General features: G+C 34.8%; 1 protein-coding gene across 1 annotated transcript in view; it reads right to left on the bottom strand.

Moving 5' to 3' along the window:
* The window catches only part of LOC107977032 (teneurin-1-like), a 312321-nt gene that overhangs the window by 154693 nt on the left and 129897 nt on the right, over positions 1 to 27731 (bottom strand). The window contains exon 2 of the mRNA XM_035449705.1: positions 25976 to 26005. The gene's annotated coding sequence lies outside the window, so the exon portion shown is untranslated. The remainder of the gene's footprint in view (positions 1 to 25975; positions 26006 to 27731) is intronic.

The raw sequence follows: 27731 nt of genomic DNA, 5'->3' as shown, positions 1-27731 counted from the left end.
TTCAAAGACATTTTAAAATAAGCATTAGCAAATCTGAATAATTAAATAGTTTAAGCATCTACCATGCATTGTAAACATCCAGCACAACATGGAGGTTTAAAGTTTACATAGTAATAACCATATCCATATTGTTTTTCATTTTTAGCTCAGAATTGATAATCTGCAGGTACCCATTGTAAGAAATACATATTAGTTAGAATTTATTATTAGACTGTAAGTGTTCACTGTAAATCATTTTAAAAGACCTCAACTGCTTTTATTACTCCATATTTAAAAATAAATCATCAACATTTTTATGGAAATATGATGCTGCCCAATATCTGACCATGTTTAATGAGAAAGCACTAATTCATAATTCAAATAATGTAACACTCACAAGCATATTTCAGAAATTAGTGCTAATTAAAACTGAAGGACATTATGTGCATAGTGAATGAGTGGTATCACAGAAAACAGCTCCTAGAAAGATTTTTCCTCTCCTAATTTTTAATTAGCCAATAATACACATGAAATCTTTCTCTCTCTCCTTCCCTCCCTCCTCCCTCCCTCCCTCCTCCCCCTCTCTCACTCTCTCTCTCTCTCTCTCTCTCTCTCTCTAATAACTTGCTTGCTGCATAGTGAAGTACCATCAGTTTCATTAATTCAAAGGTGACTTTCTAAATCCAACTCCAATTCAGAAGCTCGCTTTTATGTTTTCCGTATACTTAATGAGGATTTTAAACTCCACCTTTTAATTTTTAGGTTAATTGTAACCCAGGGGACACTAGTTACCTTTTGACACTCCCCCAAATTACTTGTTAAGTGGAAGACACAGACTCAAACTGAAGTCAAGAGGGTCAGGAGAAAAAGCAGTAGCTTCAGGACAAGGAGGATAGGAAAGGTTTCTGGCAAAGCCACTTAGAAAAGCCATTTAGCTAAAGGGCATTATGTCAATTTGAAAGCCCCAGAAGTGTTCCTGACAGTTTTTTTTTTTTTGCCATCTTTCCCAGAAGTGAAACATCCTTTCTACATTTTGAGTATACTTATCTCTTCATTGAAACAGAGCAGGGGACTACAAAGCAGGACAAATCACAACCTAGAAGGTTTCTCATTAGCATTTTAGGTGTACACAGAAATGATAAGTTTCCAAGTCATCGCTTAAGAAGAAGTCTGTCTTACAGTTCCTCCATTCTGTACATGCTAAGAGTTTGAAGAGAGAATGCAAGTGATCCAAGTGATGATAGGCAACAGTACTATGCTACCATAAGAAAGACAGATTCCTGGTGCCTTAAGGATGTGGAAGATGAGGGAGGAGAGAGATGATAACTGAAGTCTACTGCTTTCTAAGCAACTTTACTAAGCTATATTTCATGTACAATCCATTCATCACCTAATGTGGGGATTGTTTTGCTGATGATACAAATGCCCGGAAATTGTGGAGATGTGTTCCCACCTGTGAATACACGAAAACCACTGACAGTATGCTTCATTTACATTACTTATGGTACGGTGTGATAATTATATATACAAAACTGCCATTAAAATACAGAAAGAAGTGACCTTAGTTCTGAATTGCTATGATGGTTTTTGAATTTTAGGCCCTGGTACCTTGGATAATGTTTTATGTAACTTCTCTATCTTTCAGTTTATTCATATGTGAAGTAGAAAGATAAAAGCACATATGCATTTGCAGTTATTGCAAACATCAAATAAAATCACACATGAAATTTACCTGGGGATATCTGATATACTGTAAGTATGAAATATAGGTTATTTTCTCTTCCTGCTTTGCTTTAATCCCATCTTTATTGGTATATAATTCTCATATAATATTGATCCGTTACAGTGTACAATTCAGTGATTTTTATTATTCTCGCAGAATTTTGTAACCATTGCTAGTTTTTAATTCCAATTCTACTCATTGGTCATTTCCCCTTCCTTTTCCACTCTAGTCGCAACTACTATTGTACATTACATCTCTATGGACTTAGCTATTATAAGCATTTCATAGAATGGGATCACAAAATATTTTGTCCTTTGTCTGTTGTATTTTTCAATTAGATAATGTTTAGAGGTTTTATTTTCAAGTTGTAGCATTTAAAATAAGCTTCTCCTTTTTAAATTTTTTTTATTAGTTCAAGTTAGGGAACAAGCTTGTTTCACATGTAAGTCCCTTCTCCCTCTCCCTCCCCTCACCCCATCCCTCCTCGCCCACCCCTGACCTACCTCCCACCTCATCAACCCTCCACTCCCCAGGCAGGGGAGGGCCCTCAATGGGGGCTCTGCAAAGTCCACCAAATCTTCCTTGCTGGGCCTGGGCCCTTCCCCATGTGTCCAGGGCCAGAGTGTATCCCTTCAAGTGGGATGGACTCTCAAAGTCCCTTCTTACACCAGGGAAAAATACTAATCCACTACCAGAGGCTCCCTGGAGTGCAGAGGCCTCCTCATTGATATCCATGTTCAGGAGTCTGGATCAGTCCTGTACTGGCCTTCCAGATAGCATCTGGGGTCGATGTGCTCCCCCTTGTTCAGGCCAACTGTTTCTTGAGCTTCTCCTTTTTAATGGCTAAATAATTCTCTAGAATATGCTGTGGATTTCCACTTTGTATTTTATCACTAATGCTGTTATGAGTACATATATGTTGACATGCTTTTAGTTTTGTATACATAATCTGAGTGGAATCACTGGGTCATATATTACCTATATTTTCTTGTTTCTGAGCAACTGAAAACTTGTGTTTTCATTTTTTGTTTTTGGATTGAGACAGGGTTTCTTTGTATAAGATGGCTGACTGTCCTGGAACTGACTCTGTAGACCAGGCTGGTCTATGAACTCACAGAGATGCACCTGTCTCTGCCTCCCAGTGCTGGGACTAAAGGCAGGTGGATCTCTATGAGTTCAATGCCAGCCTCATCTACAGAGCTAGTTCCAGGGCAGCAAGGATTATACAAAGACACCCTGTCCCCCACCGCGGGAAAAAAAAAAAAGAAAAGAGAGAAAGGAAGAAAGAAAAGAAAAGGTGTTTTTTTCAGTGACCACACGGTTGGACATTTTTTGCCAGCAATGTACAAGGGTTTTCAATGTCTCTAATCCTTGCTGTCATTGTTACTCTTTTTTATTGCAGCCATACTAGTGAATGTAACATGGCACCTCTTTGTTTCGATTCTCATTTCCTTGATGGCTAATGATATTGATCTCATTTGCTTACTACTCATTTAGATGCCTTCTTTAGAGAACTTTTGCCCCTTTTATCTTATTTATTTTTTTCATTATTGATTTACAATCACTATTCATGTAATTTGTCCACAATTCTTATACAGTTTGCAAATATTTTCTCTCATTCTATGGGTTGTTATTACTTTCTTGTCTGACTGCTTTCCCTTCTCCATGTATTATTAATTAGAGAAAGCAAAAACAAATTCTCATTAGAAGTATCAATGTAATGACACTCTGATTCATATTTCCTAGTCTCTTCTCAGTGTCTCTAATGCAGACAACACAACAGATTACTCTAGAATGTGACAGCTGGAGAAGTACAAAATCTTAAAAGTGACAGCAGAAACAGCACCAAATGTCAGCTAGAAAGCAAGATCTCAGGGGACTTCTAATGTGCTGTTGAAAATAACAAATGAAGCTAACAAACCATGCTTAGTAGGGAGATGAACAAAAAGCCCAAGAAGGCTGGAAAATCCAAATAAAGAAGATCAAATAGTGACTGTACCAAATGGCTATTCAAATGGTTGGTTTTTGCAACACTTTCCTTTTTATCGTTCCATAAATTAAAAGAAATGTAGAAAACGAGAACATATAATTAAAACGGAATGCTGTCCTTTTCAATTAACGAAGTAATTGGATGCAGTGAAGAAATTTAATGCATTTGGTTTTAACTGAAGACACTCATCCTGGGAGGAGACAAACCCACATCACTGAAACCTTTCATTCACTCTTGCAGGAGCAGACAGAACTCCCTACATAGTGCTGCACAATTAAAAAGCCAATTAAGTGAAATGACTCTGTTTTCTATTTTAACTTTTCATATTTTGGGAAGTTCCTACACAAGTACAGTGAAACAGTTCCTAACAATGTGCAAAGAACATTTTGTTTATTTCTCATATGAGGGTTGGCAATATTACAATATTTTTAAATTGCTCCACTATAATGGACAGCTCTCTCAAATAAAGCAGATGATATAACCTCAACTCCTTTGTCGACCAGCTCACATACTCTTTGAGACAAAGTCTCTTTACACAACCCAGATCGTCCTGGAAGTTGCAATTCTCTCATTCTCCTGATTGCTGTGTTTACAGGCATGCATCACCACACCTAGCTTCTTCGTACATTTAAAAGAACAAATGTTTCAGGCCTTTCCAGAAACAAACAAACAAACCAAAACAGAAAACAGAGAAATGCTCGTTACCACAAGAAAATATTTTTTAAGTGGCATGCTTTTATTAATGCTTTTAAAAAATATTCTTGTGTTTTGCTGAGGTTTGATTGACAGAACTGTGCATATTCAAATGTATTTTGATACAAGTCCATATTTTGAGAGGATAACTAATATCAAGATAGTTCGCATATCCAATACTTGACCTAGTTACCTATGTTAAGTTGAAATTTTAAGGAAGTCATTTTATAGAATTTTTAAGAATGACTACTTGTTGAAATGACAAATTATATGAAAATATTTGATAATGATGCACCAACCTTTACTCTGGCCTAGTTCTTACATTCTTTGTGAAGACACTTGGGAAACACTTTTGCACCAACTGATTAGTTTTTCTGAGATGTTTCAATTTCCCCCTCTTCACTTTGCTGTCAGATCTTTAGAACTTAACCAGAAAAGGGGGATAAATACTTTAAAGATTGCATTGAGTTAACATACTTGCAGCAATTTTTGAATTTGTGGGAAAAACTGATTGAGTGAGAAACTGAATTCTCCCACTCCCCCATTGCAGTTTCAAGTTTCCAATCTTCAGGCTACTAAGAAAAAGGATTGGAGAACCAGTGGCAATGGCTGAAAAGTGGAGTATACCTTGTGATTAATCTGCAATTTCAACTGTACAACTCTTTGTTTCAACCACAGTGACTCTTTGCCTGCTGCATATGCTTGAGTTCTGTAAGATATTATGTTTTTGGAAACACATCAAATATTTAAGTAGTCCTTTCTTAGTGCTGAGTGCTGGGTATAACAGATGATGCCGTCTTTACAAAAATGTTCCTAATTGATGTTAATATGAGTTCCACTTCATTAGATCAGAGATTTGAGGCTCAAAGAGACTTAGAAATTCATCCAACCTCTCAAGGCTAGTAAATAAAGGTAGAATTTAACCCAGACTTTCTGACTCTACCATACATGCTTTAAATACTAAGCTGCATTACTACCTCAATTAAAAAACTTCCTGTTGCTTCAAAAATAAAAAAAAGTTAAATTTGTGAATGACATTAAGTTATATGGACTTTTTGGATTTAAAATGTTCATAGTTCTTCCATAAGGTGTCTAAATTAATTTCAGTTCTATTGTAGTACAGAACAAAACTCAACAAAATCTCCTATACTACCAGTAGCTACAATCCTACTCAGAAAAGATTTTAAAAACATTTTAAGAAAGACACATATTAGATACTCCAAATTTTGAATTATATTGAAAATATGCTCATTTATTGACTTATTTTGTTCCACTGATTCCTTGGCTAGTAGAAGCAATATAAGACAGGTTGGGTTGAGTCAGATTTTCATAGGTTAGGCCTCATAATGAAGACACCATTTAAGCAATGTCTCATACATACTGTCCTGAAATTATCCTCAAGCCACAGGACATCAATCAGCTAAATGAGACTTGTGATTTACATGTGGTGTTTTAACTCTTCATCTGACTTCAAATCTTTATCTAGCTCCATTTTCTCAATCTTCACCGATGACATGTTTCCCTGTAATTAGGGACACCTCATCGACTTTTACCTGGACACTCCTCTGTTCACTGCATAAGAATTTCCAAGGCTGGGCAACATCCACATATTCAACCCACTATTTCCCACTATCCAGGCTATGTTGAAACCTATTATGGTAAAGAAAAGGATCCACCCACTGGAGTAAACCTGATTTATCTCACGTATCGTATGCTAGCCTTGATTTTGGATCCCTACTCCATTTTAAAAATCTATCCCTGTAACTCTTGGGACTAATGATTCCAGAAATTTCAGAAGTATTTATTCTGATTCACAAAATCTTTAAGTCCATTTGAGTGTCATATATATGGTGGATGATATTTTAGGTACCCCACTTATATAATTCTTTATCACAGGATGCTTATTTCTATTACTGATCATTCATGGAGTTCATTCATGTTTTCCTTAACAGATAGAAATAAGTAGCATAGTAATGCTGTTCTGCCTATACATATCTAGGACATAGTAGATACTCAGTAATGTTTGAAACAATTAATTCTATATTTCTGTGTGCTTTCCTAATATATCAACTTTCTTCTCTTCTAGAATCTACAACAGACACATTTTAATGTTTGACATTGGAAAAAGTTTTGGTTGTATTCTACATCAAGACACTAAGTAATTTTATTGAATCTTTTGTTACTCTAATACAGTGGCACCTCTGTTGTGGCATCATTTAATTCTTTGGGGATATCAAGATATTCCCCAGTGGAAGTAAAATTGTATTCTGTTGAGATTCCCTGTTCCATGGCAACAAACACTTTTCCTGATTTCTTTGTATATGGCACTCTTGCTCTTCCTGCATCTTTCAATGTGATTTCACTCACTATGGGAAGCTTTCCCTGCTCTTCAGCCTAGATTTAAGGTCCCTGGTGCATTTTCTTGTAGCACATCATCATGCTGCTATTTTAATTTTATTGCTCTGTTTCCTCTGTCTCTTCAAATTCTATAAAGGAAGACATTGAGTTTTTCAGTTTCATTGGTACAATCATATTAATTTATGTTCTAAATAACATATAGTAAGTTCCTATAAATAGGTAAATAGGTGTGTGTGTGTGTGTGTGTGTGTGTGTGTGTGTGTGTGTGTGTGTGTGTGTGTGTGGTCTGTATAAATGCATACATTTATATGTGAGTGACAATGCATTTGGAGGACCCAGGTTGATGTCACGTGTCTACTTCTATTGCCCTTCACTTTAGACTTTGAGACAAAATCTTTGGTCTCAGTGAACCTGGATCTCAATAATTTGGCAAGAATAGCTAGCCAGAGAAGTCCAGGAATTCTATTTGTGCCTTTGTAGCACTAAGATTCCAGGCATATGCCACCATGCACCTCTTTTGAAGAGGTGGCAGAGGATCTGAGTTTATATATTCTTGTACATACAGCAAGCACTTGACTGACAGAACTTTCTCTCCATCTGTTTAGAAATGTGTCTTAAATTAATGAGTAATAGCAACTTGTTCCATTTTCTTTGTTACTATTTCTAATAATCATCAAATGTCTATAGACACTTCTATATACATACAACCCAATCTTCTGTTAGGATAGGGAAAAGAGGGCATATCTTATTAGTTGACTTAGTAACTACACAGTAGCTGGCATATGATAGTCATGTTTCTTAAAATACACATATGCTGTCCAAGCAGTCTTTATAAAAATTTGCTAAGCAAGTAAAATTACCTACTAGACCTTTAATTGGTGATAAAAGACCAAATTTAGAGCTAATATTCAGTCAAGCAAAAATTTGCTGAAGTTGAAACTTTAGCACCAAGACAAATATTATCTTTCATTTGAGAGATACACTTAGCTTTGTATCAGAATATCATTAATCAGAAAATTCCATATGTTTAGTTTTTAAGAAGTCTATAAATGGTTAACCAATTTAGATTTTTCCAAATAACTTAATATTTAACCATTGATTACAGAAAACTTTAAACAAACATTTGAAAGACAAAGAAAACCACAAAAATAAGTTTCCTCCAGAAGTCTGGTTGAAGTATTATTGTTTCTTTATTCAATGCTAGCTTCTGATGTTTTAAAGTGAGTCCAATTTTAAGACTTCAGATTGACAGGGAAGATATCAGAGAATGGAAAGGAGACACATGGAGGAGGGGAGGGTACCATTTTTCTGCACACTGCCTTTCTTGCCATGACCCTTACAAGGGAAATCTGAAAGGAAAATGTGTGAGATTCAAGTTAAGTGGCAAGTTAAATTATTGTGTTTAAGGCGAGCATAATATGAATGCCATGCTGGAAAGACACAAAATGCATCACCATAAAAACATGTTTGGTGTGTTCTACAAATAGTTGTAAGGCTTTGGGAAAATACAGTCATTTTCTTCTCTAGTCTCTGTCACTTTAAAATTGTGAAAATCGCATTTCAAAAAAATACTTATGCAGACATCATGACATCTATATAAACAAATATATATTTATATGTTTATATTAACATGCAACATTCTAACTGGATTGTATTGAGTATTCAAAAAGAATGCTGATTTTATTTATAAACCATTATGCCTACTCAAACTATAAAATAGTTCTTACCCCAAATTTATAAAGATTAAAGTTAAAGTCAGGCCCACAGAATTGAGGCAACTTGAAAGATTACTTTCAACTAGTAAGTAGCTCAGTTCTTGATTTAATTGCATGTTGGCCCTAAACTTATTCTTCTAACAAGTTAAGAAACATAGACATTTTTATAACACATAGTTAATCCATAAGATACTTCTTTTGCAGCAATTCTCTATTTTATTATTCTGATTATATTTCTCCCCTACTTCAACTTCCGTGCTCAAATTTGGAAATAATCAAGGACAGATGCGCCCTTCTACATTTCTATATTTCTGCTAGTGGAAGTGTTGGTTGATACCCACTAGATATTCAACCTATGTTTTGTGAATGGAGAAAAATAAATTATTGTTTTAGAAAGGGTCTGATCTAACCTTGGCTAGCCTTGAATTTATTGTGTAGACCAGGCTGGGATCAAACTCATCACGTCTACCTGTGTTTACATCCTGAGTGTTGCTATTAATGGCGGTGATCAACACACTCAGCAAGAAAACAAATTTTCGTCCATGGAAATTCAATAAAACTGTTTCAAGATGCCCATTCTACCCAAATTGCCATTATCCTTCAATGATAAGCCACATTCCAAATCTAAAGTGATCACTGCAAAGAATCACTGGTAACCTAATAAATGAAGCTTAGGCTGTCTAGAAAAGGCTCTCATTAGAGAACTAAAATTCAATTAAAATTAGTTAAATTACAATTAAATTACAAGTTAATCAATAATCAGGTGGTCCTATTGTGTCTCACCTGGAAAAACAATGTTGAAGGAAACATGCAGGTATCACTTTTCTTAATCTTGAAAATCGGAACAAAATTATTTTATACTGCTATTAATAGTTTAAAATATTAGATTCCTTCTATCCTGATGCTTAGAAATCCAACTTGACTTCTTATGAATAGCTTTTACAATTTCCGTCTTTCATGCCACATATAGTATCACAATTACAAATTGTTTAATAATATTGAAGTGTAATACTTCCCCTACTGTTTAGTATTTGCATATTTTGATGAATTTTTAAAAAGGAAAAAAGCTATTTGCCATAATTCTTACCTCAGCCAGGCTGCACTTATCACAAAATACCATGGTGATTTATTAATTTAAACTCCTATTTCCTATACTGAATATTAAAGGTAGTGAAAATAAAAGCTTATTTTAGGAAAGAAATTCATAGAAAATTAGTATATAAAATGATTTAATTAAGCACTTTCTTATGGAAAGGTTTGAAAACTTATTATTTCCTTGTGATGAGAATGGTGATACTGAATGTCTTGAGATATATATCTTGCTTCTCTGAAGAGACAATTTAAACTAAATTGAAACATTTGTTCCAGAAACATACTGATAAGACCCCTTTTAATTAAAGAAAGAGGGATGAGGGGAGGAGGAAAAGGGGAAAAAGAGAGGAAGGAAGTGATAAAGGGCAAGAAAAGAGAAGTAAAAGAGGGAAATGAATAAAGAGATATTGTACCATGGGTATTGAAAAACAGGCAGAAAAAATATTTCATGGTTTTTCCTTACATCTAAGACTGTCATTTTGCCCCGTCAAGCATTGTCAGAAGCAAAAGCTAGTCCTGCGTGTACCATAGTGCTGACCTACATTGATGCTTCTTAGGCATTTAGGGACGAGAACTTGGGTGAATTTGTAGCAACCACTGCAGAATTCTGATATCTAAAACCAGCACATCAAAATCTGTATGTTCAAATGAACTTTAGCTTCTTAACTGATTCTGTATATCATCTTGTAATGTGATAAACAGGTATACATATTGCCATTCCTCAAAATGTTTTTGGAATTCTTTGTTGACAATAATCTATAAGGTTTGTTCATAAATAGCTTGTGACAATGATCTTTACTGCCCTGATTGTTTTTTTATTATACTAAATATGTTGAATGTGTACACACAACACACCTAATTCCAAATAAAATTTGATTGCTCCCTGAACTCAAACGAATCCTCGGTGAAAACAAAAATACACCAGGGTAAGAATTTAATAATTCCCAAGGTCCATAAACAATAGCCAGAAAAGTATCCAACAAAGTCATTAGACAATATTGTATTTGGGTTAGTATACATCATGAGGCAATTGTTACTAAAGGAAAACTATTTTTGTATGCTTATATTCTTGTAAGGTAGTATTTCGATATGCATACATTTTATTTCCATTGAAGTAGAGATATAAAATGTGCAAAAAAGACATATTCTGAGGCAAACAAATGGAAAGTATAGCGAGGAGTTGACTATGCCTACTTTATTTTATATATCTTATTTGTAATAATAACAAATCAATAATAATATACTTATATCTATATATAGATATGAATATGCTATAGAAACCCATGAGTATGTATTGCTTACACAATAACAAGAGAAGGAAACAGATTTTAAGAGCAGAAGAAAGAAAAAGTGTGGAGAGATGAGAAAAATCATAGTAGTTCAGGTACCTAATTTTTGTATTGTCAGATCTTTTATACTAGTAATTACATTTTTCTATATTAAAACATTAACATAGCATCTTGTCTCTATGTAAAATCCTATGTTGGGAAGGCCCTATTTTGGTATATTACAAAGAAGTGATAGAATTAAATCAACAAAAAATGTAAGCATTGTGACAGCTGTTACATTAAGTGAAGTGAGAATGCCTTAGCAAAGGAAATATATATGAAATCTGTTTAATGTTATCAAGTTTTATTGACCAATCTGTGAACAATTAAAAATAAACAAAGATCTTTTACATAAGAGGAAACTTAAGATTTGAAATTAAGGTATATTTGCCTTTCATGAAGCTACATGAAATAGTGGAAGATTGATACCAGTGGTAATCTGAAGGTTTCTCAAGAAGAAACTTTATAGACTCACCCAAAAGCAAGACACATAGAGTGTTATTTCAGTGTACACAATTTTCCTCAATATATAGCTGAATCTTTTTGAAAGTAGCAAAATGAATATTACCAAGAAACATTTCACTCCCAAAGTGCTTGAAAATTGTAAAAAGACAAACAAAAATCCAGGCTCTTAGTGGGTAATCATAATATTTTAAGTACTAAAATGTAACAGAAATACAAACAAAATCAATTAACATGAATTGCAAATGTTTTAAATCTCATCCATAATTGAAAGCACAATTAGAAACAGAAATGTGGAGTTTTTATGTTTCATGCTGACAAAGATTGGGGTTTCATAGCATCCAATATTAACAAACACCTTCAAGTAAAGTCATCAAGAAAATAAATTGCTCCATCTACTATACATTTATCAAATCCTAAAATGTACATTCTTTTTACTAGAAAATTTTATGAGTAAGAATTTTTCCTCAAGATATATTTTGTACTTTCTTGTAAGCAGATATCAAGGAATGTCCATGCAGCATTTTTTTGTGAGCATTTGAAAGAACAAATTCCTCAGGAGGGAAATACTTAAATAGATCTTGATGCAGCCACATAAAGGAACACTAGATAGCTACTCAAAAGAATGGTAAAATGGATTTATGCTGATACAGGTAGATTCTGAAAACATTGTTGAGTATTAAAAATGAAATGAAGAGAAATGGAGTGTTGGGGAAAAGGCATGAAATATTGACAGTGGCTACTAAGAGGCAATCAGAAATGGCAGTGTGATTCTAGAAAAGTTTGGGGATGAAAAATAGACAAAACTTTTAATATATTCTCTTCAACATCATGTGAATAGTTTCCAGTGTATTAATTAACATTATTTATATATGCTTCCTATACAACCATTAATATATTTGCATGTACAGTCACATAATTTTCACATGTCGATAGAATTGTGAGGCTATCAACATAAAAACATGTTTATCCTCTCTGGGAGAAAAATCTACCCATTATCACTCATTCCCCATTTCCTATTTTCATCTCAGACATCTACTCCAAGTTCCAACATAATTTTTCATGTATGGATATAGCTAGGTTTTCAAACTTCCTGTTTTTGAAAAATGGTAAGTAAAATCGTCAGTACTTATGTACACAATGTTTTGAAGCATGACAATTTTGTTAAACTTAGCTAATTAATTATGCATTAGGGTAATTAACATGCATTATTTCTCATAAATGATATTTTGTGGTGAGAACACTTCTCATCCATTTTTTGGCATTTTAAAAAAATATAATCTGTTGTTCACAATGGTCATCATACTATATTATGCAATAATAAGCCTTTTAAATTTGTACTTCTACCATGACTTTAACACTTGACCAATATCTTTCCAAACTACCTGAATGGCTTCAGTCACTAATAACAATTGTAAGTCTCAACTTATATCAGAGCAACTTTTCAGATTCTGTACAGAATCTGAACTGACATTTACTGTGTTATGTCTGGCTTATTTATATTCTTGACACTTTACATAAATAGTTGTGATATAAGGTTTTGCCATTGTATGTGGAATATTTCACTGAAAATAATGTTTTAAATGTTAATTCATGTTGTAGTATGCAACAGAACTTCTCATTATTGTTCCTATTCATACATACATATACATACATGCTATATAAACATATAAACTTATTTTGTTTGTCTGTTCAACAGTTCCGGGACTTTTAATCACATCTACTTTTGCACTAGAAATAGTGATATTATGAGCATCTAATCACATATAAGTGAATTACTTTTCAAGGAGTAGCTTAAGTTTGAGAATTATAATATAGTGTGTATAACAACTATAATATTTGCTCCCAAAAACATACATATAAGGATAATGTAGATAAAAATATCATTTTTATAGAAAGTCATTGCACAACATTAGTTTCAACATATTAGTTTCTTGAAAGTTGTAAGTTATTAGCTTTATTTTTATTATAAAATCATCATTTAATTCTATAAAACAGAAGAAAATGAGATTTTTATATCTTAAATCCAGCTTAAAAATAAAATGTCTCCTCATTTATATTTTTTTGCTTTAACTTACATTTTATTCATTCTTTGTAAATGTCATACATGGGATATAACTTGATGATGTATCCCTCCTAAGTTGCTATAGTATGCTCACATCACATCTAATTCTCTTTTTCATGTCCTTTTTTTTTGGATATAATTCACGGAGTCCAATTAGTGCTGCTCTTGTGGTCATAGGCACAGAGTTGCCCACTGAGCCTGGATACAAACCCAATGACTCTTCTCTCCTCAGCAGCCATTAATTATGAAGAGGGATTCAGCTAGAAGTGGGCTTTCAGGAACATCACCCATTTGGGAAAATCTGGCTTGATCTTGTACAGGTCTTATCTAAGTGAGAGTTATTATTAGTTCATGTCTGCAACAGACTTGGCATGTGCAGAAGTTGACATTGCACAGTACTCTCCTCATCCTCAGACTCTTACATTCTTTATGGACCCTGTGGAGGTTTGAATGAGAATGATCCCCATATGCTTATATACTTGAGTATTTGTTCCTAGTTGGTGGAACTCTTTTAGGAAGGAGTAGGAGGTCTGGCCTTGTTGGAGGAGGTGTGTCATTGAGGGTAGGCTCTGAGGTCTCAAAAGCCCTTGCCATTCAAGTTGGCTGTCTCTTTCTGCTGCTTGCTTGTGAATTGGATGTAAGTTATTAACTACTGCTCCTGCTGCATGCCGGCCTGCCTGTTGCCATGTTCCATGACAAGACCTTCTGAAACTTGTAGCAAGCCCATAATTAAATGCTTTTGTATATAAGTTACCTTGGTATGTCTTCACAGCAAGATAACATTAACTAAGACACCATTTCTTCCTCAAAACAACCATATACTTTCACTGTAAAGTATTGCTAACAAAATTACATTATTCCAAAGGTTCAAAGGTCAAGTTTTACCTTTTTATTTGCCATTCATATCCCTAAGAAGGCGTCTGGAATCTAAAATGTGAAGAACTGGGGCCTAAATAATATGACACACATTCTCTTATAAACTAATGATGGTTCCTGTATGTGTAAACTAGGCTATATTTTACTGTTCATTTTCAGCTCAAACATTGGTCTAGATGGTAATGTGAGGAAATATTTTAGGTGGTATTAAAATTTAAGCCAATAAATACTAAGTAAAGCTCATTATCCTCTGTAGTGTTGATAAGCATCATCAAGGCAGTTGAAAGCCTTAAGGAAAAAAAACTGAGGTCCTTGAAAGTAAGAACTTTTGATGATAGATTACCTTCACACTCATGCTGGAACATTCACATTCTCCATGGTTCCTTGCAAAGATGCCATGAAGATTGTTAGCGCACAATGGCAGCCAGTCCCTTAAGCCAGTCTCTTAAGAGTCTCACTGCCATTCTATCTCTATGACTTATTACCATATTACAGTTAGTTATACAGACACACAGATAGATAGGGTTTATACTGGTTCTTTATGATGACAGAACTTCTTTGTTAATTTTACTGCCTCTGTAATCAGCTAGGTGACACACAGCTAGGCATACCTATGATTGTTTCCAGGAGTGTTTAAATGAGGAGGGATGACTAACTCTGGAAGAGAATAGCACCATCCTGGAGGATTAGAATGAATAAAAATGGAAAAAGAGGATGCCTGTAAGCAGCAGCACCTATCTTTCCCGACTTCTTGACTTTGGATGTAATGTGCCTATTTGCTTCATGGGCCTTTAATGTCCCTTGCTTTCTCTGATCAACTGTACACTCAACCCATTTCTTCCTTAAGTAGTTTCTTGTCAGGTATTTGATAAAAGTCCAATAAAGTCAGGCAATAAACTCTGCTTCTCTAGAGAACGCTGACTAACAAAAGAATCCCTGTCTGTTGGTATTGGGGGATGCTTCTCTGGTCATTTCTGTCAAGTCATATCATTTCAGAGTTGAAAAAAATTAACAAGAGTTTAAGTGATATGTATGAACATGCACACAGACCACAATGGAAAATGGTAATCTAAGGATCATTTAGGATAACGATTTGTAATAATTTTAAAAAGCATGAAAGAATACGGTTATGAAAAGATTTCCCAAACCAGTGAGCTTTGGGAAGTTGAAGGATAAAGTAAAATTATAAATTTATCATTTTAAACATATTCAATGTGTTGAAAAACATCCAGTTTTCTAGTTTCCTTAAACTACTTTATAGTATAATTATATGGTTCCTGGAGGCTAGTTATAATTGAATTATAGGGTGTCTTATTCACAGCCTAACTGAAGAAAAAAATTGCTCAGCTCTGCTTTGCAGTTCTCTAAACACCAGCGAGAATACTCATGAGGCAGCTTATAATTCAATTGTAACTCCCCTCTGGGAACCATATAATTATATATAAGAGACCTAAGCCATCATATGTTCTCCAATTATTTTTTGTTATGAAAGGATTTTTCTAAAATCTTATATTAAATTTGAATAGGTACAAGTCACTTTGAACCTCAAGATTTTCCCAAATACTCAGATAATAAAGCATATTCACCCAGGTATCAGATATTAGTAATAAATGTATTTACCCAAACAAAACTAATATAAAATCTGTATATATTTCTCTGACCATACACACATGTACATGCATATGTAAACACATACATTGCTACATTAACACACATGCATACCTATAAACACCACTATCCACATAACTAGACTCAATAAATTGCATGTAAAATATTCTAAAAAATTGCAGCTATGTTTGAAATAAAATTTAGGTGACTTTATTTTCTAAAGTATAAAATGGCAAGTATTTACATTTTATTAAGTATCATAAATGATATAAAATATATGGGTAGATATGTACAGGTTATATGAAAATAATGTCATTTTATATAATTGATTTGTATAGATCGGTATCTAAAAGGAAAGATTTGTATATTTGTGTGTGTGTTTGAACTCGAAGTACATATACTTAATTTCAATTACTGAATTAATTTTTAAGCATTATATAAGGTAACAAATCTTTTCATAAAAAATACAACATTTCATGAGATACTTTACCCACATCCCACTAATCTTCCAATTCTTGTCCTTTCCCTCAAGTTACGCCCCATTCCTTCCAAGATATTTTCACTTCTAATTTCATGTCATTAGTACACATATTAGAGATTTAAAACATTCAGGACCCATAAACACATTCATCTTTTTAATGAACATGCCAATAAAAAGTATTTAAAATTACTTGTGTAATAACTATGCCTTGAAGCTAAAAATAGACAAATGTATTACGTCAATTCATTAACAGTCCAAAATATTTTGTAGAATAAGTTATGAGGATAATTGATATTGATCTCCTTCATAGAAAACTTGCACACCCTCTGTGTCTCATTCATTTATTCATTTGCCAGATAGTCACAGAACACTTGCTGTGTGGCTGGCACCATGATTTCTTGCACTACACATGTTCATTTGAAAATGCATGAACATGTATATACACACACACACACACACACACACACACACACACACACACACACACACACACACCTTCTAGGAGATCTTATCCAATTATTTTATTTTAAACAACCAATTAAAAGTCTGTAACTTGTTTAATTCTACAAGGATTTCACATCTGCCCTGTGTTTAGCATTGTACTTAGTTAGATATTTGGTAAACAAAGAATATCCATAGCAGAATGCACTGAAGCAAACCTTACATTTCAGTTGAAGAGTTAATGATAGCTTAAAGAACAAACCCAGAAATTGACAATGAGAAGCAGTGAGGGTGGTTAAGTGTGCAGATATAGAGACAGGGCATGCTGCAAATTCTGAATACTCTCCATGTTTGCCTATGAGATATTATGAGACTATAGCATGGTTGTTCTGATAATTCATTCTTTCTATGTCTAACCTATATCCTCAAGTAATAAAAAAAGACTGAGATCCTAGGGTATTAAGTTATAATGTAGGGCTTCCAACTGTGATGTAGGCTACCTTAAATACTCTTCTTTGCTAATGAGATTGATGACTACCTTATGTGTAGTCCTAGAGACTTCATCCAGTAGCTGATGGAAGCAGAGGCAGACACCCACAGCTAAACACTGAGCTGAACTCTGGAATCCAGTTGCAGAGATGGAGGAGTGATAAGCAAAGGGGTCAAGACCAGGCTGGAGAAACCCACAGAAACAGCTGACCTGAACAAAGGGTTTCTCATGGACCCTAGACTGATAGCTGGGAAACCAGCATAGGACTGTTTCAGACCTCCTGAACCATGATGTTAGTTTGGAGGTCTGGGCAATCTATGGGGACTTTGGTGGTGGATCAATATTTATCCCTAGTATACGAATGGACTTTGCGAGCCCTCTCCACATAGAGGGATGCTCTCTCAGCCTAGACACACTGGGGAGGGTCTAGGCCCTACTCCAAATGATATGACAGACATTGAAGATCTCCCATGGAAGGCCTCACTCTTCCTGGGGAGTGAGCAGAAAGGGTTTGGAATAGGGGGTGGAGGTGGCAGCGGTGGGAGGTAGGGAATGGGAACTGGGATTGACATGTAAAAGAAGCTTGTTTCCAGTTTAAAATTGGTATAATTACAATTATACAAATAAAAAATAAAAAAATATTTAGAAAAATTACTTGACCTCTTTATGCCTCTATGTGTTCATATGTAAGACAGAGATAATAGTAGAACTTAATTTCAAAAAGTTTTTGTGAAAGCCTTTGTAAAATGATATGGGATGAATGCTTTGAGTAGTTTGTGATGCATAGAAAGTACTTAGCAAGTTAACTATTATAATATGCTCTGTCTTCATCATCATCATCATCATCATAATCATCATCATCATCTTCATCATATCATCACCTTGGTGATATTAAAGGAAAAAGAAGGGGATTCTTACATGTGAATTGGTCACATCACTTACACGTTAATGTATATGGCTAGAAAGCATTTATACTCTCATATTTCAAAGGGTATGCTAAAAGGCAAAATCATTTTATATATTCAAGACAAGAGTTTGACTACCTAAACCTAATACAACATATGAATGATACCACCTGGAAAAACTGTAGAAATACAGGCATTTTGTTTAGGGAGATGTAAAAGGAGTTTCTTATTTGGTCTAGACAATAAAAGCCAGAGTCAGATATAGAGGGAAATTCTGAGAGATCAGAGAGGAGGAGCAAGCCACAGCACACCTTACCTCCTAAGTGTCTCAGCAGAGAAGAGTGCAATTTCCTGTTTGTTCCTGCTTATATCCTGTTTCTGCCCAGCTATGCCATTTCCTACCTGTCTGTACAGACCTCCAGACCTCTATGGTTAGCTAGTGGCTAGCACCATTCTCTGACCCACAGACAGGCTTTATTTGTGCAAGAAAGATGTCACCAGGTAGAAGTTAAAGATAGGTTGATAATAATACTGCTAGAGTCAGTGATGTAATGACAGTTGTCAAACAAATTTGGGGATAAAGAACTATTATAACAGTTATTATGCATGCCTTTCCAGTAAAAAGAGATATTTTTAGACTAAAAGAATAGCTGAGGCATAAGTAATAATAATTTAAAGGTCAAGACTCACGAGGAGTGGGTATTAAAAATGTTTATGTTTCCTGGCCCTTATGAAAGTCATCTAATAATATTGACTTATCTTTATTCTAGGAAGCCACTGGCACTAATATTAAGCTACAGTGGAAGGGGTTGCTTCATTTTAATGCAAGATAAATAAATTGGTAGGAGAAGGAAATGGGTATATATACCTTATATCAGCAAGGCATCATATGAAGTCCTTCACAATATGCTACTATATGGTTACATGCACACTTGCTCTCTCTCCCTCCCTCCCTTCCTCTCTCTCTCTCTCTCTCTCTCTCTCTCTCTCTTTCTCTCTCTCTGTCCCTCTCCCTCTCCCTCTCCTCTCTCCCTCTCCTCTCCCTCTTCCCTTCTTCCCCCTATCTCTCTCTCTCTCTCTCTCTCTCTCTCTCTCTCTCTCTCTGTGTGTGTGTGTGTGTGTGTGTGTGTTTAATGTTGAACAATTAGATAGGAATATAAATGCATTAGCAATAATACCAAAGGAAGCAAGACATTTCTCAATTATCGTTTTTAGTACAGAGAGACTAAAAGATTTTAGTTGTACACATGTATGGTGACTTGGCAGAATGATGATGAGGTGAGTGAAGCCCATATGACTGTAAAGGTGAACTCTGGAAAGTAAAAGACTGAGTCCAAGTTTGATTCCAGCTCTCCCCTAAATACCTGCATCCTGTGTCTGATTTTGTAATCAACTTCAAACGGCCACTGGGGCAAATACAATGCATTTAGAAGACTGTGACTGGGGTAATTAAATGTTTCCTGTTTGTATGTTTCATGAAACATGTTACAAAAGTGGTGTGACAGGAATAGGTGACTTCTAAGCCCTTTTGTAAGCCAAATTTCCATTAAAATTCAGTAAACTGATAGGAAACTAAGAGCTACAAGGGAGAATTGGCCAAAAAGCTTAAACCAATGAATTCAGGGTTGTCATAACATTAAGAGCATTCCACACCTGACTTCTGCCTAGGTCAGGTTTTGTCTGAAACTCAGATGATCTGCGATTTGTTTCCCAGTTCTGTTTCTTACTGGCTTCTAACCCAGAGTCCCTCTCAGCAATAAGCATGTTTCTGAGCAGAGCTACTTATGTTAATGAACAGAAGCTGAGAATTGGTAGCTGTTTAAAACTCCCTTCACTGTTGTTGCCTTCTTTACAATCCCCAAAGAGTAGACCACATAAGGGACATCTTGCAGCATTAGAGAGCTCATTGAACTAGGGAATTTCAAGTTTATATAAGAACTTGGCTAGTTCATTTTCCCTGGGTCTTAATTTTGTCATCTTAAAAAAAAAAGGTGGCAGCAAATTAAATGGGCACAGTTACATTCAGACTGAAAATATGTTGTAAGTCTGTCAATACTATGATGACTTTTGAAGAATATTTTATGGTATTTTTCAAAGCAACTGAAAAGGCAATGAAAATCAACTATGATTTCATATAGTCAATTAAAGTGAATGATATATTGCCAAACTACATATTTTATTCAGATAAGGCTTGCAATGCAGGCAAACATAGTTTGATTTCTTCTTCTGGATATGGAAGAATGTGCTACTGGACCCACTGGGGTGAATTTTTTCTAGGCAGGCTGTCCTCAGATTACAATAACCCCTTTTAATTTCCATATATTTTGCCAAAATGTGTTATTTATTTAAATGTAGAAATGATTGGTTTAAAGTAAAAGGCCCAAATGTATATTGTTTATAGATACTGTTTTCAAGCACAGATACCTTATTTTCAAGTGTGTTTTCTAAAGAAACAGAAAAGGCAGCACATACCATGAGTGTTTCCTTCTCATCATATGAGGACAGTAGTTTTTAGAGGTACATGAAACATATTAACTACTCAATCTTATCATGGGACACCCAAGGAAGGAGTTAATTTTTCTTAGAATCTAAATCAAGTTATTTTGGAAAAATTCAACCTCATCAAACATTAAATGACATGAGTAACTTTCCAAACATTTTGACCATTTATTCCTAAAGGAAATATTAGTGTTCCCATAGATTTCACTTTGCAACCTTCTGGATAAAAGAAATTTTGTCAGAAAGTCCAAGGGAAAGAATTTTTTTTTGAGACAGGGTTTCTCTGTGTAGCTTTGGAGCCTATCCTGGCACTCGCTCTGGAGACCAGGCTGGCCTCAAACTCACAGAGATCTGCCTGCCTCAGCCTCCCTAGTGCTGGGATTAAAGGCGTGGGCCACCAATGCCCTGCTGAAGGGAAAGAATTTTGAATGCTCTTTGTTGACACAAAGAAAGGTATATTACTAATCCCCCCTCTATTCTTCTCTATTTAAAAGGTATTACTATCTACTTGTCATTTAGAATTTTTCAGTTCATCCATTGTCTTACTTTCCCTGACCTTCAGAAACTCATGTGCATTCATCAGAGGCCGTGTTCTTTCAAAGACAATTGGTAAGGTAGACCAAAGTTCTGTCAAGGTAGGACTGTGGCTTTTATAGTGATGTGGCTTTTATAGTTTGAAGGAGCTTTCCTAAGTAGTTGCTTCTTCTGTTCAGACTTCTATGGGTTTTTTGTTTGTTTCAAAAGAGACTTGTGTGTGATTTCAAATCTTTGCCTAGAGAAAATTACTTCATGCTCCCATCTAAACCTTTATACTCCTCTAATTTTCCATCCAATCCTTTGTAGAGAGAATAAAAGTTGGCTTTGAAATAGCCAGCAATTTTCTAAAATTTCAGTGAAAAGTTGATTTAGAATTTACCTGTACTGTTTTGAAAGACACATGTTCAAAACAAGAGTAATAACTAATGTTCTAGTGCCATACACTGAAGTACATATAATTTAAAGTAAAACACTCTGATTTGCATTGTGGGACAATGAAATACAAAGTGATAACAAGTCACTGACTTGGAAATAATCAAAACTCTTATTATGATTCACTGAGAATTACAAACTGTCCTGGAAGAAGCCGGCTATTATGAAAAGAGGTGATGATGTGACCATTTGAAAAGTTTCCAATTGTGATGAATTGTGCTGTATCAGTTGCCAAAAGACACTTTCCGTAGATCTTCTCAATAATTCCCTTTTTGGTTGATATAGAAAAAGGTCACAAAGCTAAATAGGAAATAGAGAGGAACAACAACAAGAATAAGATTTAAGGTATTTTTTAAATTCAAGAATATTAAAGACTGAGAAGAAAGATATATGTTGGAAGGTTAACAAATCAGGTTATGGATTTATCAAATAGGAAGTCATCATGTTTTTGAAAGAAATCGGGCATCTCCTCAGGAAAATGATGAATGGAGTTCATGAATAATCAAAAGAAATATATAAATAAGTTAAATCTAGGTGCAGCATTGGCAGTGTAGTGCCGAGCATAGCTGCCTTCTAAGTTAAACCTAAGGAAAACTATGTAATCAGCTTAGTATCTAATAAGAATACATTAGAACATATAATGACTAAATATGATAACACAAATTATTTCATAGAAACATTGATTGTAACCCAGAGTATGAAACATATTAGTTAATTGTTTCTGACTGAAGGAGGTATCCGTGAAGAGTTTTAAAGTGGGAAAATATTAGAGTTAGCTCTTGAAGACGTACTTCATGAAACTTTCCTTGTCTCAGAAGGAAGAATGGAGTATTTCAGAGAACAGAAAGAATTAGTAAAGACCTTAAGATAAGACAACATGAATGACTTATTAATGAGGGAAAAATTCTTCAGGAAAACATGCAATAGCCTCCATGCAACAATAAGACATGTCAAGCTTAAAGGTAGGCAGGGCAGCTCTGTTATGGAAAATAACTTTAAAATCTCATGGAGAATAGTCAAAGGTATTTGTGGAGTTGGAGAGTTGTCTTAATATTTACCTCATTTTCTGAACAACGTGTCTACATGCTAGTATTCTGTCCAAAAGGAACATGATTTACTGTTTTTAAGGCATATAGGGCATTCATATTGAAAAGTGTGGTGGATTTGAGGCTCCTATGAGTACAGACTGAGAATGTCAGAGATGGAATAACTGCTTCAGAAATTCCCCATACCTTCCTTGTTGCCTAAAACAATATTTTTGTAGGTATTAGAAAACAGTAACTATAAAAGGAGAGTGTTTGGAGAAGGCAAACATTTGAGTCCATTCTTAAATGGAAATTCTAGTCAGTCTTCCATATAAAGCTCACTACTCTCTCCTTGCTAGCATTTTTCTTCATCATAAATATTTCAAACTTTTGTAAACTACACGATTTACCTTCACTAGTGTAGCTGATCCCTTATGGATACCATCATAGGGCCAGCCCCCATTTCCCACCAAAATCTCATATCCCAAACTGAACAGACTGCTTTCTTCCCCAAAGCAGCCAGAACTCTCTTTTACTAATTAGGATTTTATGTACAGTAAAACCTTAATTAAATGAAGCTCAACTAATGAAACATTTAACTTCATGTTCTATACTCAAATGTTTATGAGAAAAAGAAGCCTGGTGACTGAGCAAGCAGATATGTTGGATTTCCTAAAAGAGAAGCAATTTCATCTCTTAAAAAATGATGTACTTTCATAAGGATTCATCCTGGGATCCTACTTGGCCTGCACAATAATAGCTGGTTTCAGAAGAAAGAACATAAGACTCTGAGAAAATAATACAAATACTAAAGTAAAAAACAATTATCTTCGTTAAATTGTACTTAGCGAGGTAATTAAATGGACTACAGTTTTATAATACATTTCAACTACAAAGACTGAAATAAAAATAAATGTGCTACTTAATTTTAAAATGCAGTAATTAGCATTTGCCTCTGTATTATAGTTAATTAAGACTTTTCCATGTTACAAATATATGTTCATCACTGTAATGTGTGAAGGAAAAGGAAATAGTTTATCTCTATAACTATCACTAATAGAGTACCTAGGTGTTTACAAATAATTTTGAGTAAGTTGATACACAAATAGTGACTGCCACAATCATCCTACAGCAGACTAGACTTTTCATGTTCAAAGAGTTTCTAGCTCTGTATTTGTATATTGTTTTCAAGGAATATAAGTGAGATACAAAATTATTAGGTGAATGTATCTTATTAAGTCATAGAAAGATAAAATTTATCTTAAAGATTATCAAGAACCACACAATGTTATATTATTTTTTAGTGATAAATGTACAATGAAGATATTGTGTTTCTTTCTATGAGGTCTGTATTTTTTAATTAGTTAATTAATTTTTTCATTTATCTTACCTACCATCCACAGCTTGCCCCCCTCCTCTCCTCCTTCTCCCCTGACTTCCCTCTGACCCCCTCTTCCACTTGTCTGTCTCCATTCAGAAAGGGGCAGGCCTCTCATAGACTTCAACAAAACATGGCACATCAAGCTGAGGTAGGATCCAACTCTTCTTCCTTAAAAAAGGCTGGGCCAGGTAATCCAAGATGGGAAACAGGTTCCCAAGCCAAGTAAAAACCAGGGACAGGTATTGATCTCACTGCTAGGAGCCTTATAAACTGACCAATCTGCACAACTGTCAGACACATGAAAAGGGCTTAGGTTGGTCCCATGAAGGCTCCCTAGCTGTCATTCCAGAGTCTGTGAGCTCCCAGGAACCCAGGTGAACTGTCTATGTGGGTTGCCCCAACATGATGTTGACCTCTCTGGCTCCTATAATCCTTCCTCACTTTTTTGCTCAACTATGTTCATAGCAGCATTACTCACAATAGCCATAACCTGGAAACAACCTACATGCCCCTAAACTGAAGAATGGATGAAGAAAATGTTGTACATTTACACAACGGAGTCTTACTCAACTATTAAAAACAACAACAACATGAAACTTGGGGGCAAATGGATGGGACTAGGAAAACACTCATCCTGAGTGAGGTAATCGAGACCCAGAAAGAGTTCTGTAATATTTTATACAACTAACTGGCTCTACATTTTACAAGTTAGAAACAGACTTTTTTTCTGAAACCAGAAGATGCTCAGAAATGGTTTTTCTATTTCCACTACAATTCTCAGAAACAAAGAAGGATGCTTTTCTTCTGTTTTATTGGGAGTGTATCTGTGTGTTTCTTTTATATCATTGCTACTCTAAAATCAATCTGATGATGCTTTAAGAGGCAATAAAATCCAGAACTATACAGCATAGATTTTTTTCTATCAGTGACAGCATTGCAAGAAGAAGTATTTACTGTAATTTGTCAGTAATTTATAAGAGTGTTAGTTGGGGGCCAAGACATAAGAAGTTTCTTATTTTATCAAACTAATAACTTCTCCATTTTAAAGGAAGTATAATTCTTGGTAAGTTAATTGCTCACTCAGGGACTATCATCAGTCAAAGTTTGAGGGATGTAATGAACAGGAACCCTTCAGAAGTTTCGAGAAGAAACTATAATGAAACATTGCTGAATCTTTCAGGTCCAATAGGATTTGTCACAGCTTCCTCATTTTAGATCTCATTTGGTTTGACATTCCCTGAATGATATGTCAGGTACATATAATAATAATTTCAAGTAATGTACTTATTAGTTAAGGTGGTGGGGATAGACATTTTCCTTATCACATTAAGAAATTGGAGGCTGAGCCAGGAGGATCATTGTGAGTTTAAGGGCTGCTTAGGCTACATAATGGGTCCTTGCCTCAAAATAACTAAAACAAACAAGATCATATTTAAAAAGCAGACACAAAATTAACAGTCTGAAATGGCAATGCATAAATTGACCCTTAAATTCCTTCCAACCACAGCATTATCTAAGGTAAAGTCACAACAGAAAGAATTCACAGCCCATTAGTTTAAAAAAAGAACCAAATATTTCAAGTAAACTATGTATCATATTGAGTCCCAAAAGCAAAAGTCCCAAAAGATGAGAAAAATGAGTATGCTACAAATACTCTAAGTACTTGGTAATTTCGGTTTGTTATAGAAGTAACTATTACCAGAAAGAAATTTATCAGTTTATGAAAATACAGAGAATAACAATAAAGAGAAATACATCTCCCCTCTCCCCCCCCCATTTTTGTTTGTTAATTGCAGTGCCACTGGTATTGGGGGAAATGAGATAAATTGAAGAACAAGAGATTAAAGGCTTTGTAAAACTTAATGAATAATCAAGTAAAAATATCACATACTTACTTTGCTGTAATGGCCAATCATAAAATGTACCTGTAAAAATAAAAATGCAATTTCAATTTCCTTGATCTTTTATGTTTATATTATCAAAAATGATAGAGCATTTTTAAAATTTTATATCAGAAAGGTCAGTTGAGGAAAAATGGGCTTTCACAACTTTCATTATGAATATTACTTCACTTTTATAAAGGTGATTAAAACTGAAATTAGGAGTAATATGTGATGTTTTTCATTTCTGTAGCTTAACTGTCCATACTGTTTTTCCCCCATGGCACTTTTGGTATGTGAGTAAGATAATGATCATTCTCAAAGTAAATCATGGCATGCTAGTGGGCAGAAAACAGTAATGTTTGCCGAGGTTCCTGTCCAGTTTATCACTTCCAAATTTACCTAGTACATTTTACTTCAATAACAAGTGGTTGAACACTTAATGAGTTCCTTCCAAGTCAGGGCAAATCACTCCCCATCACTGCAGAGCTGAGGTGGAGCAGATTATTGCCATGAAAGATTACTGGGATGCTTGACAAAGGAACATATCATGTTTCATTCTTTCCCTGTCAGGTAAAATTTAGTGGAATTAAGATTGACATCAAAGGCATTTCTGAAAAGGTCATGATCTTATCATGTCACTTAGATCAAACACTGTAAGGATTTGTTTCAAGATGGTTGGGAAATCTTTACAATTCTAGACAACTCAGATAAGACATTCGGAGGTCCTCCCCACCACAGTACATCATTGAATTTGTGGGAGAGCTAGAGGGCGTCATGTTGATAGGGTTGCTGACTTAAATAAGATTAGATTGGAAGACAATTTAGTGCTTATATGATACCCTGAGTAGTTAGAGAAAAGATTGGTAAGTGAATCACCATTTATTTTATATACATGGTCTCTCAATACCATCTTTACCCTGCACATTTCCAGTGTGCTCACTTTCCTACCCTATCTTAAATGAAAAATTATTCTTCTGTAGGCACCCTCCCTGTCATACCAAATCAAATGACACCACATCAATATTCTTTGGCCAAAATTCTCAACAAATTGTCCTCCCTACCTAATGGATGGTGCTTTCAGTTTGACAGGATTTGGAATGGCCTAGAAGACAAGGCTCCAGATACACTTGTGAATGATTATTCAATCCCTGGTTGTGATTTAAAAAAATTATAATAAGTTTATTGAAGGGGTAATACCACTCTAAGAGTCAGAAGCATCATTCACTAGGCTGGAATACTGGATTATGTAAAAAGCAAAAGTGAGTTGAGTGCAAATATTCATCATGCTCTGCTTTCTGATTGTGGCTACACTCCGACCAGTTGTTTCAGATTACTGCCCCCTTAACTTCCTGCTACAATGGATTGTAACACTGAAATATGAGCCAAAGTAATCTCTCCTTAACTTGCTTTCGTGACAGTATTTTATCAGAATAACAGGAAAAGAAGTCAATGGCTTGTTGCAGCACTAGACAGCTCCAGGTATATGAGCTCTATTCCTAGCACTAGTGTACCAGTATACCCCACTGTTCTTTCTCTCTCTATCATTGATGCCTCTCTCTTCATTTCTTCTTATTATTCCATGGAACTTGTCACTTATATTCTACAAGTCCCTTTCCTGTATTGGTTCTGATTTTAACAGTTTCTAATTTCCCACATTCCAACAGTATAGATTCCTTGTCCTAATTAGTTCTATAAGAAAACAAATTTTCATCAGACTTATCTCACACTCCACTTTGGTATAATTATTTCACTAGTTTTCCCTTCTTTT

Source organism: Cricetulus griseus, chromosome X (genome assembly GCF_003668045.3).
Source record: "Cricetulus griseus strain 17A/GY chromosome X, alternate assembly CriGri-PICRH-1.0, whole genome shotgun sequence".
NCBI lineage: Eukaryota > Metazoa > Chordata > Mammalia > Rodentia > Cricetidae > Cricetulus > Cricetulus griseus.
This window is presented reverse-complemented; position numbering and strand designations above follow the sequence as displayed.